Source organism: Mirounga angustirostris, unplaced genomic scaffold, assembly GCF_029215605.1.
Source record: "Mirounga angustirostris isolate CCGP_5_RB_7025 unplaced genomic scaffold, mMirAng1.0.hap1 SCAF_8, whole genome shotgun sequence".
NCBI lineage: Eukaryota > Metazoa > Chordata > Mammalia > Carnivora > Phocidae > Mirounga > Mirounga angustirostris.
The window spans coordinates 110,576,169-110,597,166 of record NW_026991716.1 but is presented as its reverse complement, the minus strand read 5'-3'; the positions used below and the strand labels follow the sequence as shown (position 1 = coordinate 110,597,166).

The 20,998-nt window shown below is 37.3% G+C and overlaps 1 protein-coding gene across 2 annotated transcripts in view; it reads left to right on the top strand.

The window, feature by feature from the left end:
* Positions 1–20,998, top strand: part of PTPRK (protein tyrosine phosphatase receptor type K) — a 556,644-nt gene that overhangs the window by 304,705 nt on the left and 230,941 nt on the right. The gene's annotated exons all lie outside the window — the stretch shown is intronic.

Here is a 20,998-nt window from a genome sequence, read left to right as displayed (position 1 = left end):
CTCCTGCTTTTCCACCACAGCTTTATCTCACATTATCATGATTAAATAATGCCACTAGCCGTTTGTAATGCTTTTTGTCTTGAGAGATCCTATAGATCATTTTAAAAAAAAAAAAGGTTATCTTTGTAGACTGGATATGACTCTGTATTAAATAAGACTTCTCTCGTGTCTCCAGAGTCAGCTCATATCATCTGCTTAAGTTCATGAAATCACAGTCCCAATTAATCGAATAATAAGAAAATAGGATAGTATTTTAGCGTTCAGTGCTCAGGCAAGGTTCAGGCAGAGAGACGATTTTTATGTTTGTAGATGCTTGTATACTCATCTCTCTTGAGCTTGTTCCAGCCTCTTTCTCACCTGAGCCTACTTTGGAAAGCCTGAAGGTGTCCTTGGGTAGTCTTCAGAGTGATTAATATGCTCTGGATACCGGAAGTTGGGTGTGCCCTTGAGTCATCATGCTCACTGATGTGTATGGTACTCTGCATTTGATGTGCAGGCGCTTAAAGAGCTGGTGGCTTTTCATAGTGCAGTTAGAGTGCTTTTGAATACCATACAGTTATTTATATGTGTGTCTGTCTGTATGTGTGTATGTCGATGTGTATATATACATATATATACATATATATACTTTTTTTGAGGAAGTGGTCTTGTGGTGTATTCAACAGTTTGTAGAAAGCAGAGTTGAAACTTTTATCTGGGTGCTCCGTTTGAAAGATACATTTCCTTTTCTCATAGAGCTGTTTTATATTTGTGTATTTTAGTTTTGTTTTGGCATTACCAGATCTCTCTTGTTTATCTGAATCAAAAAATAGATTTTATCATTTTATCAAAGCTTGGTTTTCTTTACCTGGAGACAGATGTATTATGGCTGCTCTGGGAGTGTTACTTGTGGAATAAATATTTCAGTAAGATGTATAAATAGAGAATCTTCGGATTTCATAGAGAAGTTTGACTTTTTTTCTTTTCCTTTTTTAAAGTTCTGCCATTTAGCCTACATTTTGTTTCAGATTTTATATGGTTGGGTTAAAATACAATGGTGCTTTAAATCTTGCTATCCAGAGTCCGCCAACAATTTAGAAACATATTTTGATCGTTTTGGCAGTTTTATTTTCTTTTCAACATATTTAGGTTGTTATATATCTAATACTTACAGGTAATACTTTGCTTGTTTTATTTTGAAAACGAATATAAAGGAATAAATTTTCTTGTTTGTCTAGATAACCACCAAATAAATATTCTTAACCAAACAACCCACCCTTTGGGGTCGGCTGTCCTGGTGTTAAAACAGTGCTGAGAATTAACTATGGTGACAGGTCCTGTCTCTCATTGGCACTTTTAAATCTGACATCCTGTTACATCGATACAAAAGATGGTAATTTTAAAGGAAATTTTTGGGGCAGTGATATGAATAGTCTTTAATAAGAGCTGGCATAGTATTGCCTGTTGTCAAAAATGACCCAAGGGTAAGAGCGTACTAGTGCATTTTCTCCTAAACTGGAAGTGACAGGACATGCTTAAGGCTCTTTCACTACTGTCCGTTACAAATGAAAATTTCACTGCAAAATTCTCATGGAAGAGTATTGATCTCTGTGTTCCCACAGCCAGAAGAAGAAGAAAAAAAAAGGATACTGAAACAGAGTTTACTTTGTCACGACTTTAGCATTGCTTCCAGATCATTTTGAGTAACGATAGTCTTCACCTTGTGGAAGCCAATCTTTATTGACAAAAAGTTTTTACAGAGATGAGATGAAGAGCAGATGTTTCTGTTCAGTGTTTTTACAAAATTCAAGTGTAAAAAATGTGAAATACAGGTTGAAATGGCATTTACAAGCTGAAAGCCCTGACTTTGTAGCCCAAGTTGTGTTACAGCGTCTCATCCTTTACTTCATTTGCAATCTTCTCCGTTCTTTCCCGCCTCTCTAAATCAAGGGTCCACTTACATTCCTGACCAACTGACCCAAAACAAACTTCTCTGAAATTCTCTGTCTGCTGCAACTGACTCAAATTTCTATTCCTATTTGTTAGTTATGCTTTTCTATTTTTTTATCAGTGAAACTCCAGTTACATTTTAAGTTATTTAATGTGAAAAACACAGTTTTTGTTTGTCTCTGTTGGTTTGATTTTTAAATTTTAGCACCACCAACTATCAGCCATCATCAAAATGCTGTGGACGTAAAAAGTATTCAGTTAATATTTTTATCTATTCTCAGTGAATACTAGCGACCTCTAGCTGTAGAGTCAGTAGGGTGGATGTCTGTCCCCAACCTTACTCTGCATAGTAGGTGGACCTGTAAAACAAATTTTGGTGTTTAAAATGATAAGGGGTTGGATTGTTGTTGATACTTCCTTTTGTAAGACAATAAAACTTAGCTTAAAGATAAGGGTATTTACTGACTTTGTACCTGGAAGGTACAGAGGTAGGCTTTAGGGTTGGTTCATTTAGTCATGAAAAATCCAGGTTCTTTCCAGTTCTTCTCTCTGCAGTCCATAGTTTTGTTCTTCTATCCTAAACTAGGGTCTCCTCATGGACATCGGATAGCAGTATACTTACATACTTCTTTGGACTCATTCACTTGGGGTTAGAGAAGTTACTACCTTCCACAAGGATCAAAAATAGTATGGTTGCATGTGGAGAGACAACTGGACTATCCAGTAGAGAACATTTGTACATGGGATTCCAGAACACAAGCAATGTTATTCAGAGAGAGTTATTAATTCTGTTCAGGTAAGATAGGAACTGAGGAAGTATTTTAAAAGAATGTACAATTAATTCTGAAGGACGTACAGTTTGGAATTTTGTTGTGCAGGAGAAAGGTGTTATCCTAAGTCAGGAGAAGTGTGGAGTGGGTGAATTTGGTGAATGGCAAGCTGTTTACTGGAATCACTTGCCCAATACCAGTTACCCGCTACACCGGGGAAGAAGGAAAGAAGTCCAAACTAACACTGCATTTGCATTTGGACTTTTCAAGTTCTCCTATCGAAATCATTTGTGATTTTTGTTCCACCAGAGCCTGTCTGGTTTATCTTTGTTTGCTACAGCACCTGCCACAATATTTTTGCATAGATGATCGATACTTCTCTAACAATTAATAACTAAAATTGTTTAGTTAAAGTCAGAATGGTGGGGCTGACCCTGAAAGATAAAGGGAATAGATGATGAGCTGTGGGCCACCTCATCTACACATGGGGTGGAGATTTCTGGCTTCCGGGAAAGGATGGTAGCAACTGTTTTTTGTAGTGTCTGAATCAGGCTGTCTTCTCCTACAAACTAGTAAGGGTGACTTTAAGTTTGGGATGATTTTTTTTTTTTTCATTTAAAAAATAATTTTTATTTGACCAATGTGTTCTACTCTAGTCTTTTTTTGTATAAAATGTTAAATATCAGGTCTGAATATTTCATTTTAATGTTTTTATATCAGAAGCAAGGACATTTGGGAAGTGGAAAACATGACATACTAATACTTTTGTTCATTGGTGGTTAAAGGCCATGGAATTTCTAGCTTGAGTCCGTCGGCGTGTGCTTAATACCACACTGTTGATTTTTAACTAGTTTTCAGGGCACGGCTGTCAGACTTATGCACTCATATAAAGATCCTTTTTCTTAATGGTGACTTGAAGATCCCTTTTCTTTGCTTCTATTGTGAAAAGTAGTCACCTTGACAGGAAATTTGGAGTTATCTGGGAGAATTCAGTACAAATACCTATATTTTATAAAATCTGAACTATAATGAAATCCAAGAACACATGAACTGATAACACACTAATTTTCCCCAACTGCCCCTATATAGTTAGGAAAGTACATGAAGTTGGTTGAGGGGTGGGAGGGGGTAACCAAATGTCTCAAATTTGTAGCAGGCTCCAAATGTTGAATATTTTAAAATTTTACTTTGCTACCCTTCAGTATGATAAAAGAAACATTTGGAGTCTCCTCTCGTTCATTGTAGCTACTTGTAATTCAGGTGATTCAATATACAAGGTGTCCGGTACATTTTTAAATTCTAAATGAGCAAAAGGATACTAGATGTCCTCATTTTAGATAGTATGTTATGATAGAGATTCTGTTCTATTCACTTTCCTACACGATTATTTCAAATACTTTTTCCTATTAATTTCCTCCTCTGAGTTTTCTTCAGCTACTTCATGAAAATGGCAGCGTGAGGGGCTTGTTTTGCCCACGTGGTTATTTTCACGTTATTTATTTTGTTTTAAAAATAAAAACACAATCAGAGTTCTTTCCCAGGGGAGTTTTGAGTGTGTTTTCATAGAAGATTCATGTGTAGAGCTCTACATAATGTTTAGCAGTTGAGGTGCTGGTCACTGTTTTTTGTAGTGAATCTTTGGGGAGTTTGCTTTTGTTGGAGCTTACTTCTTAAGAATCTGAGAAGGATCAAAGAGGAAGCAGGAAGATTTGCATGCCAAATAATTCTTTCTGTGAACTCCAGGGAATTTGATTTCAGAGCACTGTTCCTAGGCCTATATTTTGCTTCTGAGTCTCTCAATTCCATTCTCTTGGAGTTTGTGATAAATGTAATTTGGGCCCATTTCTTCCAGAGGACTTATGTCAACTTCATGAACTAACAGTGTCTATAATTTATATTCCCCTCCCTGCCGACTATTTTTCCTTCCCTTACCCCAAACCAAAAAGGAAGCAATGAAGTCAGTTTGCAACTTCATTGGAAAATCAGCAAGCAGCCTTTGTTGAGTACTTAAAATGGTTAAGTAAGAGGCACCAGAGATTGCAGAGACAGAAGACATCATTCCAGCTCTCAAGCAATTTTAATCTAATTAATTTTATAAGAAATGGTCAAATTATCAAATATTTTGGCACAGATCTTTGATTTTGGTCACATTTCTAATTCTATAGGAAAAAAAAAAGTAAGATCCTCTAACAAATAAAAAATACCATACCTAAGGAGCTATTACATTAAAGCCCTTTATTAAGCACTGTTTTGGTAAATAATGTTGTACGGTTAGAGTCTTACAGAATGTTAATTAAACAGAAGCTCTGTAGCTGACAGATTGAAATCAATCAGTGAGGCAGAGAGCTAAAACTCATAGTATTGTTAGCGGTACAATGAGTAAAGATGGCAGGATAAGTGTTGTGGAGGGATGCGGGACATTACTTCATTAGTTTAAGTTCTTGAGTCTGTTCTACTCTCCCAGGACTTCATTTCCGAGAGAGTCAAGAGTAATATGCTCCCCTTACCAGTGTATGACTGACAGGTGGGTGAGTTTTCGTGTTTAGCTTTTTACAGTTAGAATAAACTGTTTACCATTGAGATGTTCACATCCTTTTTAAAAGCTAGCTAACACACATTCTGCTTCCTAGTAAAATGTCATCAGGAGCCTGACTTACTAAGAATACAAAGTAAGAAATACACAGCAAACAGAAAACATTCACAAAATGTTAGGTAGACTTCAAATGTTCGGTAAATCAGTCAAAACCAACTTGTTCAATGAAGTGTTATCATATTACTGCAGAGATCACTTTTCTTTCCATCTGGGGTAATATAAATCATGTTATTTCCTTTTCTAAGAAGCATTTAGTCTAGAAAGAATGAAAAACAACCATCAAGTCAACACAAATAAGAACAGGTAAACATTTATATTTTGTTAGTCCTCAGCATGGATTGTGTTTACTTCATAGTTACTAGCTTTTACAAAAAAGGAAAAGTTGTCCATTTTGGTGTTAAAAGTGAGGTTTGAGGACTGAGAACTGGACAGAGACTAAATAATTGTGACAAAATGTGGGCAGTTTTTCTTAACACATAAATCCATGACAACCTCTCCTTATATAGCTTTATCTAAGTTCGGCTGTTTGTTTTGCGGGAAATCATGGCTTACAGATGTTCTCGTCTCTTACCAGGTATAAGGAAGGGGTTGCTTCTAAATTTAGGATATAATTTGGGAGTTAACTTTGTTTTGCTCTCCATTTTCTCTTTCTGAGCCTTAAACTAAGAAAATATTTTGCTGTCTTTCTGCAGTATTACACAATTTGGAATCGGATTTAGTGGTTTCGGCACAGAATCTGTCATTGTGTTAAAACAAACAAACAAACAACGAATGAATAGTTACCTCTTCCCTTGTTAGAAAGAAATTTTACCCACATGGTTATTTACATGTTCCTAATTGCCATTGGCATTTTCTTTCATCTTCAAATACATACGGAGGAAACCATTGCTATGCTCATGTTATCATGTCACTCCTCCAACAGCTTCCCTTCACATTAAGGGAGAAAAAAAATCACAACTCTTTCCTGGTACAAAAAGTCTTAAATGAAATATCCCCTGAGTGTCACTCAAAATTTATTTCCTATCACTCACCTCCGTCCTTAATCCGCAACAGACATACGGACTCTTCGAGCATACTCCTGCCTTAGGGCCTTTGTATTTCTTTTTCCCTCCACCTGCGCTTCTTTTTTTTCTCAAACATATGTATTACATTCTTATTTCATTCTAGTTTCTTCTCAGTTTTTTTCCAAAATACCTGAAGGCCAAATGATAGTTCTTTTTCAGAACAGGAGAGAATTACCAGTTTTGTTTTACAGATGTTTTCTCCAAAATTATTTAGCTCTAAGGTTTCAAAAGATCTTTATGTAATTCCTTCTGTTAGTATGTGCAGAACAAATATTTGTACAAGACAGTAGTCTCGAATATCTTTGCATTGTTGAGTGAGATACAGTCCACAGAAATACGTATATTAATTGACTATTTCATTCGTCTGAATTTTATTACATATCCTCTGGGTGCCCAGAACTTTCTTTAACTCCACTGCCACCACTTTTATTGTGACACCTTCTTCTTTAAAAGGCCTCCTCACGGGCACCTGGGTGGCTCAGTTGGTTAAGCGACTGCCATTGGCTCAGGTCATGATCCTGGAGTCCTGGGATCAAGTCCCGCATCGGGCTCCCTGCTCGGCGGGGAGTCTGCTTCTCCCTCTGACCCTCCCCCATCTCATGCTCTCTCTATCTCATTCTCTCTCTCAAATAAATAAATAAATAAAATCTTTAAAAAAAAAAAAAAAGGCCTCCTCACTGCTCTGCCCACATCAGCACTTGCCTCCTTCAAGTCAGTATTCCCTTAACAGACTGCTTAAATTACACAAAGTAAGACTGTACTCCCCCAGGTTCTGATGGCTTTTTGTTCATGTAGCATAAATTCTAGATATCTCATCACAGAGTCCAGGGCCCACCTTCATCTGGTTCTGTCCTCCTCTTCAGTCTTTCATGAGACTCTCCTTTGCTCACCAAACTCTAGCAGCACTGGCTTGCTTTCATTTGCTTTAATGCAGCATGCTGTCTTCTACCTTAGGACCTCTGCTTTTTCTGCCTGAAGTGTTTCTTCATCAGTATTCAAAATGTATCTGCGTTCCTAACATCTGCCTCTGTCCCTCGTTTGGCAAAGTCAAGGACTATTCCCTTTGCTCATTCATTATTGTGTCTCTGTGGCTAGCACCACGGCCAACACCCAGCAGATATAATCAAATAATTGTTGTCGAAAAAACAAAAAGAACATGGATTGTAGAATGCCTTATGAAAGGCCTGGACTTAATGTGTAGAGCAGAGGAGGACAGCCTCATTAATTGCCTTTGGTAGGCAGTTTCATCGTAGCATTGGTGGAGGGGCGGGATCTTGATAGTTGAAGATAAGGAAAAGGAATTTCAAGCAGAGGGCGTGGGAAAACACATGTTCTTGTGGACAGTGTTGAGTATAGCATAATGTTTTCCAGGGGAAAAGTCTGAGATGAGCCTGAAGGTGCACTTTGAGGCCCAATTGTGGAGGAATTTGAATCCAGACTAAGAAATATACATACATTTTGTAATCTGCTTTGAGGACTTCTGGGGGTTTTGAAGTAGGTTACTCATGTCTTCCTATCTGTCTCAGAAAACCAGAATGGGACATGATTTGGAGGATGGTAAAATTCCAGGGAGTTAGTTTAGGGGGCTCTAAAAACCATAAGAGCTTGAGATGGTGAAGTATCTTTGAAGGAGTATTTGGTGCAAAGAGCAAGTCAAGGGTGAGAGATGATGACAGCAGAAGGAGAGGTCAGCCTGGGATACTAGGTGAAATATACGGTATAGACAGAAATAGAAGACTTGTAGAAAAACTTATTTAACAGCATAGGTCATAATTTTAGTTGTAAGCTTTTGGTTGTGTTACTAGAGAGACCGTTTTAAAATCTTTAGGCATGCAGGGAAAGGTTTTGACTAATTGTAGGGTGTACACAAGATGAATTAAATAATAAGTTTAATTCAGAAACACTTGTGTATTTTGTAAGCTCCCATTTCATAGCCTTTAGCCAATATTTTTACAGTTTTTCTTGTTCAACTTAGGATAAAAGCAGATATATTCAATTACATGGAAAATTTAGAAAGAGAACCCTGTTTAAAGATGTCTTTTTTTCTTTATTCCTGACGTTATCCACATATAAAAACACATGTAAAACACATCGTGTGTAAATTTTTTTTTCCTGCTGGTTCAGTGTAGATTTCTGATTGGATATGAGGCTAAGTGAAATTCTTTTTCCTCTTGCATGTAAAAACTTTGTACTTCACAGAAATAAGGCAAGCTCTCTAAAGACTTCACTCTCTCTGCTCTTCAGAATTTGATTGCCCCTGATAATAACGCTCCTAGACACACCTTTTTCTTACATCAATTTTTAAAAACATTGGAAGGAGGGGGATTTTCTTTCTAAGACTTCTGGCCAGCAGCATTTCTCATTCCTGAAAGAATGTCATTCACTGCGGCAGGTGGTTTAAAAATATTTACTTACAGGTAGATAAAGAGTTCTCATCTGCTGTAATTTTCCTATCTTAAAACCCCCACCAGGTATGACATTTCTTTGTATTGTGCAGGAGTGTTAAAAAGTAGTTACCATGACCAGACTGGTTGATGCATGGTAATGATGAAAAGCAGGGTGTTTGGGATTCAACGTAGATGGCAGAAATGGAAGATGTCAGAGAAGCTATATATTAAAGAGAATTTGAATGGGAAACCGAATCCCAATCTGCCACTGGGAACATTTTGATCATTTTGATTTATTAAACTTTTACAGCAGCATTCAGATGGAGCGGAATTAAAACCCTTCAGTCTTGGATAGTTTATGGCATGCCAACCACTATGTAACTGGTATCATTTTTGAAGGTTCTCTTAGCAGTTGGTGAAGAAGGAAAAAAAATGAGTGTGAGAGATTTATTTTAAAAGGCAGTTTTCACAAACATTATTGTATCTAACTTTAAATCGTTCTCTTTTGTTTGTGTTGTTTTAACACATTTTTTGCAGTTTCAACATACCAAGTACCTTAAAGTTCTGGTTTTGACTATCCAACATATTTGACATTGATTAATAGATTTCAGACTGAAATACTGCATTTGTACACATGTTAAGCTATCTTTCCTTTTCAGTGTTTATACCTTTGCATGCAGAGGGATCTGTGTCTGTCTTTATCTGTTTGTATTTCTGAGTTTTACATATTAATAAAATTGAAATTCTAATGCTATTTTGAAGCCTAACTTACAAAACAAAATGAAACAAAACAATACCATTTCCCTACAACTATTGGAATTCTGTAACTTGGGTCTTTTAAAAAGCATCTTTGGGCATCAGCAAGCAAGCATGAGTCTTTTCTGAGCAGTGGCTCCATAATAAAGAGAAATCAATTACTATTAGAGAAGCACTGTGGGTTAAAGGTATTACAAGTTCACACTTGGTTTTGCAGCCAGGAGAGGGTACTTAGTTGTGAATCAGGAATGATGCAAAAGATGGATGAGACAGAGTTCAAGGAGCAGTAATGTGAAGGTCCAGGACTTTCATTCCAACCTGTCTCTGCAGTAATGATGGATAATTTGGTGACAAGTAATAATACCAGGTGATAAAAGATGCGTCTCAGCATCTTGAGCCACTGCATACTGGCTACCTGTTGGCATTCTGGGGCATAATGGTTCCTGATTTGCAACCAAACGGTTTGCTGCATTTAGCAACCCAGATTTTTGGCAGCTGCGAAGGAAGCAAGTAGCATATCAAACACTCCTGCACATTGTAAATTACCTCATATTTATGCATAGTAGTTGTTGACAGGATCTTGTAAGCTATGCTAATATGGTAGGTAATTTGTTACCTCCAGAAATCACTTTCCATGTGTCTTCTGACCATTATCATGAAACATGATAAATGATCTAGCCCATGAGGTATAAATGAAAATGAAATGGATAATTGGATTCTATGTCTAAATTGTGACTGGAATAGTTGCAACAATTATAATTGAATTTATCTCATAAAAATGTGTTGGGCAATATTTTAGTAACCTATCACCATCTTGAACCTAAAGTGTTAAATGAAATTACTCTTGAGATGATTATAAAAAGTTTATAATAATTACTTTTTTAAAAATATCCAATACTGTAAATTTTCTCTTCTTGCCTTACTTGCCTATATTTGAAAGTATCTTGTTTATTTATAATGGGTTTAAGCAATTGATACTGATAATCTTCTTTGGGTACTGAAAATAAAACATTTTGTTCTTGCCCATGCCTTGACTGAATATTACTGAAGTTGTTTTTATGAGTATCTTTTATTATTAGCAACACATGTCTTCCTGCTGGGTTACGGAAGTGTGCCCTCTTGCTAAATGTGTATGTGTTTTCTTTTTTTTTGGTTCTTATAAGGGAATGTATCTGAAATACTGAAATAAAATAGAGTTTGTTTTAAATATCATCAGTTTTCTTCCAGCTCTATTACAAAGCTGTCATCATCAAGACAGTATGGTACTGGCACAAAAACAGACACATAGATCAATGGAACAGAATAGAGAGCCCAGAAATGGACCCTCAACTCTATGGTCAACTCATCTTTGACAAAGCAGGAAAGAATGTCCAATGGAAAAAAGACAGTCTCTTCAACAAATGGTGTTGGGAAATTTGGACAGCCACATGCAGAAGAATGAAACTGGACCATTTCCTTACACCACGCACACAAAAATAGACACCAAATGGTTGAAAGACCTAAATGTGAGACAGGAGTCCATCCAAATCCTAAAGGAGAACACAGCCAGCAACCTCTTCAACCTCAGCCACAGCAAGTTCTTCCTAGAAACATCACCAAAGGCAAGTGAAGCAAGGGCAAAAATGAACTATTGGGACTTCATCAAGATAAAAAGCTTTTGCACAGCAAAAGAAACAGTCAACAAAACCAAAAGACAACTGACAGAATGGGAGAAGATATTTGCAAGTGACATATCAGATAAAGGGCTAGTATCCAAAATCTATAAAGAACTTATCAAACTCAACACCCAAGAACAAAGAATCCAATCAAGAAATGGGCAGAAGACATGAACAGACATTTTTCCAAAGAAGACATCCAAATGGCCAACAGACACATGAAAAAGTGCTCAACATCGCTCGGCATCAGGGAAATCCAAATCAAAACCTCAATGAGATACCACCTCACACCAGTCAGAATGGCTAAAATGAACAAGTCAGGAAACGACAGTTGTTGGTGGGGTTGCGGAGAAAGGCGAACCCTCCTACCCTGTTGGTGGGAATGCAAGCTGGTGCAACCACTCTGGAAAACAGTATGGAGGTTCCTCAAAAAGTTGAAAATAGAGCTACCCTACGACCCAGCAATTGCACTACTGGGTATTTACCCCGAAGATACAAATGTAGGGATCTGAAGGGGTACATGCACCCCAGTGTTTATAGCAGCAATGTCCACAATAGTCAAACTGTGGAAAGAGCCAAGATGTCCATTGACAGAGAATGGATAAAGAAGATGTGGCATATATATACAATGGAATATTATGCAGCCAGCAAAAGGAATGAGATTTTGTCATTTGCAATGACATGGATGGAACTGGAGGGTGTTATGCTGAGCGAAATAAGTCAATCAGAGAAAGACCTGTATCATACGACCTCACTGATATGAGGAATTCTTAATCTCAGGAAACAAACTGAGGGTTGCTGGAGTGGGGGGTGGGGTGGGAGGGATGGGGTGGCTGGGTGATAGACACTGGGGAGGATATATGCTATGGTGAGCGCTGTGAATTGTGCAAGACTGTTGAATCACAGATCTGTACCTCTGAAACAAATGATGCAATATATGTTAAGAAAGAAAAAAAAAGAAGAAGATAGCAGGAGGGAAAGAATGAAGGGGGGAAAATCAGAGGGGGAGATGAACCATGAGAGACAATGGACTCTGAAAAACAAACTGAGGGTTCTAGAGGGGAGGGGGGTGGGAGGATGGGTTAGCCTGGTGATGGGTATTAAAGAGGGCACATTCTGCATGGAGCACTGGGTGTTATGCACAAACAATGAATCATGGAACACTACATCAAAAACTAATGATGTATGCCCCCTCCAATGATGAAAAAAAAAAAAAAACAACTAATGTTGTAATGTATGGTGATTAACATAACAATAACAATAAAAAATTAAAAAATATATCAGTTTTACCCTTCTCCTCTCATTTCTTTTCAATTCACTTTAAATAACAAAATTGTTTTATTATAAACATAAAAGCACTCTTAATTTTTTCACTGACGTTATTAACATTTTTGAGCAGTTATTAGAGGTTAATCATTGTATTTGTTGCTAATAAAAATGAGAAGACGTGATTCTTAGGGTCTTATAATTCTGTATGTAGCTATGGGAATATCTAGTCTTGAAGTTATAACAGTGTACAATGTCTCCTTTTACCTGATATTAGTTCCTTCCTCTCTTCTACTTTCTTTCCTCAATGGGTAAGCAATCTGTTTAGTCCTCTTCCTTCCATTTCCAAATAAAGTGGAACTTTTCCAGATTTAGTTAATAGCAAGACAGAAATTTAAAAATGATCTGGAAATATGGATTTTCTTTTCTTTTTAATATTTATTTATTTGAGAGAGCGAGCGAGTGAGTTTGGGAGGGAGAGGGAGAGAGAAGCTGAAGCTCAGAGCCGGACATGACCCCACAACCACGAGATCATGACCTGAGTTGAAACCAAGACTTGGACGCTTAACCAATTGAGCCACCCAGGTGCCCCAATATGGCTTTTCTTTTAAATGAAATATGTCAATAAGCAAGGCATGTCCCTAAAGACCTGGTTTTCCTCTCAAATTTTATGATTAAAATTTCCATACTTTCCATATATGTTGGTGATGAAGGTAGCTAGAGCACTAACTCATCAGCTTATTTTAGTAACTGCTATAATGGGGCATAATGGACATGATTAAAACATTTATTATTTCTAGTAAATATAAATTAAGTAAAACAAAATATAAATGTTTAGTGTAAGTTGTAATAAAAAAAAGAGCACCCATTATAATACATTTACAATGTGCGAGGCACTGTGATAGAAGGTTTACATACATTACTTCTCTAGTTTCATGCCAACTCTTAATATCCCCAATTTACCCCCAGGGAACCTGCGGCTGGTAGGTAAAGTTGTTCAAACCACGTGGCCCTAAGGGGCTGGCCCCAGATTATAACCCAAGTCTGACTCTAGAGCTCATACTCTTTCTTTTACCACGCCACGGTAACATTATGTAGTATATAAACTAACTGAGTTTACATAGTGGTATTTAGAAAAATACTACTTGAAACAAGACTTAGATAGATATTAATAAGAAACAGACTTGTGAGTTTTCTTAAGTTTCAGTCATTCTAACTACTATGTAACTGTGATTATTCAATTGTCATTTTAGAAACAGTACATTTGCTTTAAGTTGCTTGGCTACTGTTATTAACTACATCCTGCCCTGACAAAAGTAACATTATAGCTATAATCTACCATTTTATTTATTTTTATTGTTTTATATAACCTACCATTTTATAGCAGTGGTTCTCAATAGAGGAGCAGGGGATGTATAACCCTCTTTAAATTAAATACGGGATCTTTAAAAAACAATGGTTCCCACACATTGCTTTCCCAGATTCTGACATACTAACAGAAACGTGCTCACACAAGCAAATGTACATGCTTACTCAACTTAGATTCCAGCAAGCTTAGCAAGGTTTTGTTAAAATCTAGATAACTGGCACATGGGTGGTTTTGAAAAGCTAAGAAACTCTTCTGATATTCCTCTTCCCTGAGCATTCTTCTTGGATTTTATCCTGAGAATTATAAATTGCTTCTGTATCTCCACAAAAACTTTGGAAATATTTAACATGTCTTTAATAATATCATATGGTTGTTTGGATTCCAAAGCTTCCCTGATTGTGGGGGGAAAAATCATTCAGAATTCAATAGCCTATCCTCTTACTGGTCTCACAGTGTTTGGTAATCAAAAAAATGTCCATCCACATTTACTGTTAATTTCACATGAATATTAACAACTTCAGACAGTCCCCTGGACTGCCCTTAGCAAGGTGGGCTTTTCTGTGGTCCAACCATCTCTGATCAGGTCACATGAATATCTCAAACTCTCTGGCTTATTTTTTATTTTTATTTTCCTTTCTTTGCAGATTACCTCTGTTACCTTATTTATTTCAGCTTGGTTGTAATAGGATTAGAAAACTTCAAATGTATGCTCTGGAGGAAGTTTTCTCCTTCACTAACTCTATTTTTATATTCGAGGTAGGGACGTACTCAGACTCTTTATGGTGAAAGCCAAACCATGGGCCAAGTTCCTTTTTTCAAACAACTCACTTGCAGAGTAGCTCCATTTCCATGTTTCCTAGCTGAGTTAAAAATCTGGAGAGATGTTATTAGGTGAACTCACAGAGTTTTTCTGTGAACTGACAGTTTAAATAATGTCAAGACACTAATGACCTAAAACTAGCATGATTCCAGACTAATGTTAAATAAAAGGAAATTATGATAGATGCTATGGAAAATGTATGAACTGTGCAAAAATAACATTCATATATAAATGAATTCAAATAAATACTTCTCAAGAACTTATAGTTACAAAGCAGAAAGGAAGTTTACTTGATGCACTTATATGATGGAGTGACCTCATAATATACTTAATATCCAGAGGTGACTGTGGAACTCAACTATTCCCCCCAAGATGAATTTGACCCCAAAGGCAGGAAGATTTTAATGCCCAAACTTTTGCAGATAGACATCCTTCTTGCTTTTTTTGAAGACAGATATTCTAAAATTTTAGAAGTCAAAAGAGCTGATGCAATAAAGTGTAGAAGGAAAAACATATAAATTAGTCTTTTTCAGTGATTTAGGTATTGTCAAGAGAAACTTTGACTAAATTGGATTTTGCCATAAGTACTGCCTTAAAATTTTAAATCTCTGTTAGGATGAGATTCACATTGTATTAATGGTCCCTGAGTTGTGTGGTGGGGGTGTGTTTGTGAGGAGGAGATTTGGACCAATAAGATACACAGTTATCTTTCTCCTTCTCTATAATTTCTTATTTAAGTATAGTGAGATATACAGAACACTGTACATTAAAAAAATATAGCTTGATAAATGTATAGCTTCATAAATTTTCACAAACTAAGTATATCAACAGTCCACATCAAAAGTAGAATATTGGGGCACCTAGGGTTGGCTCAGTCGGTTGAGCTTCAGACTGTTGGTTTCTGCTCAGGTCATGATCTCAGGGTCCTGGATTGAACCTTGCATCAGGCTCTGCGCAGTGAGGAATATGCTTAAGGATTTCTCTCCCTCTGCCCCCTCCCCTGCATGCGTACACATTCTCTCAATAAATAAACAAACAAATAAATATTTTTAAAAAATAGAATATTGCTAGCCCACCTCACTCTCTTCCAGTCACTCTCCCCACTCCCTCAGGGTAACCACTGTGGCTGGCTTCTAACAGTAATGAATAACTTAGGCCAGTGGATTTCTATAGTTTGTCTGGCTTCCCTCTCCAACATTAAGCTGAATGAGAGTGAAACTCATTCATATTGTTGCATGTGGATCTTTTGACAATCGTTGTAACATATTGTATCTGGTGACTATGCCACAATTCATTCATTTTACTGATGCTAGGCATGCAGTTTGTTTTCACCTTGAGCTATTTATAAAAATGGTATTTGAATATTCTAGTACATGACTTTTGTGGAACAGATGTAGTCGTTTTGAGGGGAGCCTATACCTGGAAGTGAAATTTCCGCATAATAGGGTATGCTAATGTTCAGGTTTAGTAGGTAGTGGCATGCAGAGTTTTTTTAAACAATTTGTTATATTAATATATAGTCCAACTTGAAGAATGAGAATTCTAATTCCCATATCCTCACAACACTACATATTATCCTACCTTCGTTTTTAATTATCTTCTTATGTTCATTCTTTCATTTGTTCATAAATGCATTTATTCAGCAATGATTGATTGATTGCCTAATATGCCAAGCACTGAAAACAAACTCAAAGACAAATAATGTAGGGCGCCTGGGTGGCTCAGTCGGTTAAGCGACTGCCTTCGGCTCAGGTCATGATCCTGGAGTCCCGGGATCGAGTCCCGCATCGGGCTCCCTGCTCGGCAGGGAGTCTGCTTCTCCCTCTGACCCTCCCCCCTCTCATACTCTATCTCATTCTCTCTCTCAAATAAATAAATAAAATTTTTATTAAAAAAAAAGACAAATAATGTAGAATTCTTACCTTCTAGGTGCTCGGTAACTAAAGAGAGAAAGAAAAAAAAATACATAAATAAACCTCAAGAAAAGTTGCTGGCATCATGGCTTAAGGAATGCAGGCTTGACCTTTTCCTCACCACATAATTGGCATTTGAATTTATGAAGAGAATTTAAATTTACAATCAGTAAAGTATCTATTTAATATGATGTGCATTTGTATATTAAAATTAACTTTTGAAACAATATTAAAAATACCCAGGCCTGGGCTCCTGAGTGGCTCAGTTAGTTAAGCATTGGACTTTTTTTTTTTTTTTAAAGATTTTATTTATTTGACAGAGAGAGAGACAGTGAGAGAGGGAACACAAGCAGGGGGAGTGGGAGAGGGAGAAACAGGCCTCCCGTGGAGCAGGGAGCCCGATGCGGGGCTCGATCCCAGAACCCTGGGACCATGACCCGAGCCAAAGGCAGACGCTTAACCGACTGAGCCACCCAGGCACCCCAGCATTGGACTTTTGATTTCAGCTCAGGTCATGATCTCAGGGTTGTGAAATCAAGCCCCGCATTGGGCTCGCATTGGACGTGGAGCCTATTTAAGATTCTCTGCAAGATGCCTCAGTCAGTTGAGTGTCCCACTCTTGATTTCTGCTGCGCTCATGATCTCGGGGTCATGGGATCGAGCCCTGGCGCTCCATGCTCAGTGCAGAGTCTGTTTAAGATCCTCTCCCTCTGCCCCCCCAAATAAATAAATTAAATAAATCTTAAAAAAAAAAAAAAGAGGGCGCCTGGGTGGCTCAGTTGGTTAAGCGACTGCCTTCGGCTCAGGTCATGATCCTGGAGTCCCGGGATCGAGTACCGCATCGGACTCCCTGCTCGGTGGGGAGTCTGCTTCTCCCTCTGACCCTCCTCCCTCTCATGCTCTCTGTCTCTCATTCTCTCTGTCTCAAATAAATAAAATCTTAAAAAAAAAAAAAAGATTATCTCTCCCTCTGTCCCCACTCTCCCCCACCCCCCACCTCCCTGCTTGTGCTCTCTTTCTCTCTCTTTAAAGAAATAATCCAGGCCCAAATTAGAGCTTTTACATTTAAAACACATCATTATGCCTTATAGGAGTAATATATCTGGTATACCTCTATGATTAATTTCTAAACTAATCTCCTTAACCTTTGCCCAATGTCAAACTCTTAATTTAAAACTTGAATGTAGACAAAACATGTATATTTGAAAATAAAAGTATATGGTGTCAGAACAAGAAATGATGCCCTTCAGGTACAATAGGGAGATCTCTCAGTTATCAGCTTCAATACATGTGTCATTTTATGAAAATTTATGCCAAAGAAGCATACTTTTTTCTCTTTATAATACTTAAAATAGATTTCCTTACCCAATTCTTAGTTGTCTTTAATCCACTGTTGAAAGTAATGTTTACAAGATTCTTCAGTGTCCATGAAAATGCACATTTTACGCATTATTTTCTCCCCTAGCAAATTTTCAGTTATCTGGCTAATGTTGCAGAAGGATGGAAAATTTGAACTTCACAGAAAGAATATCTGAACAGTCTAGGTCAGTAGCCATTTCATGTCCTTATTTTTAAAAGGCATGATATTTAGTCAAAGTAGAATAGTGAAGTTTCTTGCCATTTAGTAGCAGTAGCTGCGAAAGAAGAGCCCAGCCCCTTCTCTGTATAATTGCATTACTTATGGTCTTGACACACTTTATTTTACTATTCTGGAAAGTTTCTCTTTCTGTGCACTGATGGTTCACAACTTGGGCTGACTTCCAATATTTTATGTTTTATATAGTATAATTTATTTTGATATTCTGAATACCCAGATACCCCATTATGGTGTGGAAATAGGGGTGGTCGAAGGGAACGAAAATCAAAGATCTCTTTCTGGTTGAGCTGTCACACCAGTGTAAGATCCTTCGGCTGGTAACCATTTACATGGTTAAATATCTTTAAAGTGTCACCATCTTGTTACTTTATCAGAGAGGTCTATAATTATTCTTGTCTACCTATTTCCATTTGATGATAAAACTAGGTGTGGTGGTTTTATTTTTGATGGCACTTTAACTATTGGAGACAGGTATTTTGCCCCCTAAAGGAAGGCTAATAGAACTATATGATTAAAATAGGTATTCAGAAGTCCTTATAATTATAGTGACCACATTGATGGCTCTATTTTTACAGCATTGCTTTTTTTTTTCTCATTATGCCTGTACACTCTCAAGTTACCTGTAGAAACCTGCTTTTCTTAGTTCAGAGACTTGAATAGAAATGCACAGAAATCGGTCCTCTAACCCTGTTCGGATTGCCTGACTCTTACCTGGTGACCATCAGGGAGAGTTGCTCTAGAGTCACTGACTGCATCTGCTGAACTCATTTCACATTAAAAGTTCTCTATCCCCTGATTTAATCAAGGACATCTAATTCAGTAGGGCACATAATTGTTTTTTGTTTTGTTTTATCTCAAAATTGAGGAAATGCTCTGTAATTGCTAACCTGTATCATTTGTCCTTCGGAATAAATCTATATTGGAAACCTTTACATTACAAAACTGAGTTGCATCTGTTTAAGCTAATAACATAGTTTCTTTGCTATGAAGATCTTTAAAATCTCTGAAGATTTATGCTTTTTGAACAGAAAAGCATCCTAAAATTATGACTGCTCTGCGGTTAGTAGTGTAGATATAAAACCTATTATCTAGAAACATTATCTATATGACTGAAGTCTTATTCAATTGTTTTTACTATGTCATCACAAATTATTTTTTTATTAAAAAATGTTAATGGAGCACTTGTGTACATAGAAGGATATGCCTAGCTAAAAGATGGCCATTCTGTACCCTCCAGAGTCATGTAAAAATAATAGGTAAATAATAATTCTCCTGATTAACTTGGGGTAAATAAAGTCTTGGATTTTACATGCCTGGGAACGAGGATCATTGAATAGTATCTCCTGATTCCATTACTGCACCAAGTCATTAGTTGCATGGCCATCTGTTGCTGGCTACATATGCATGAAAACTCCATGCATTGTCTTGAATTGACTTGGAATAATTACAAAGTACATATTCATAGTGAACATGTGCTTATTATGTGTTATGTTATAGTCAGTGCAACATAATATTTTTTTATTTTTATATTATTTTATTATGTTATGTTAGTCACCATACAATACATCATTATTTTTTGATGTAGTGATCCATGATTCGTTGTTTTCATATAACACCCAGTGCTCCATGCAGTACGTGCCCTCCTTAATACCCATCACCAGGCTAACCCATCCCCCACCCCCCTCCCCTCTAGAACCCTCAGTTTGCTTCTCAAAGTCCATAGTCTCTCATGGTTCATCTCCCCCTCCGATTTTCCCCCCATTTCATTTTTCCCTTCCTTCTCCTATTATCCTCCATGCTATTCCTTATGTTCCATAAATAAGTGAAACCATATGATAATTGACTTTCTCTGCTTGACTTATTTCACTTAGCATAATCTCCTCCAGTCCCATCCATGTTGGTATAAAAGTTGGATATTCATTCTTTCTGATGCCTGAGTAGTATTCCATTGTATATATGGACCACATCTTCTTTATCCATTTATCTGTTGAAGGGCATCTCGGCTCTTTCCACAGTTTGACTATTGCGGACATTGCTGCTATGAACATCGGGGTGCATATGGCCCTTCTTTTCACTGCATCTGTGTCTTTGGGGTAAATACCCAGTAGTGCAATTGCTAGTGCATAGGGTAGCTCTATTTTTAATTTTCTGAGGCACCTCCACACTGTTTTCCAAAGTGGCTGTACCAACTTGCATTCCCACCAACAGTGTAAGAGGGTTCCCCTTTCTCCACAACCTCTCCAACATTTGTTGTTTCTTGCCTTGTCAATTTTTGCCATTCTAACTGGTATAAGGTGGTATCTCAATGTGGTTTTGATTTGGATTTCCCTGATGGCTAATGATGATGAACATTTTTTCATGTGTCTGTTAGCCATTTGTATGTCTTCTTTGGAGAAGTGTCTTTTCATGTCTTCTGCCCATTTTTTGACTTGATTATTTGTTTTTTTGTTGAGTTTGAGAAGTTCTTTATAGATCTTGGATACCAGCCCTTTATCTGTAGTGTCATTTGCAAATATCTTCTCCCATTCTGTGGGTTGCCTCTTTGTTTTGTTGACTATTTCTTTTTTTTTTTTTTTTTTAAGATTTTATTTATTTGCGAGAGAGAGAATGAGAGACAGAGAGCACGAGAGGGAGGAGGGTCAGAGGGAGAAGCAGACTCCCCGCTGAGCAGGGAGCCCGATGCGGGACTCGATCCCAGGACTCCAGGATCATGGCCTGAGCCGAAGGCAGTCGCTTAACCGACTGAGCCACCCAGGCGCCCTTGACTATTTCTTTTGCTGTGCAGAAGCTTTTTATCTTGATGAAGTCCCAAAGGTTCATTTTTGCTTTTGTTTCACTAGCCTTTGGAGATGTATCTTGAAAGAAATTGCTCTGGCCAG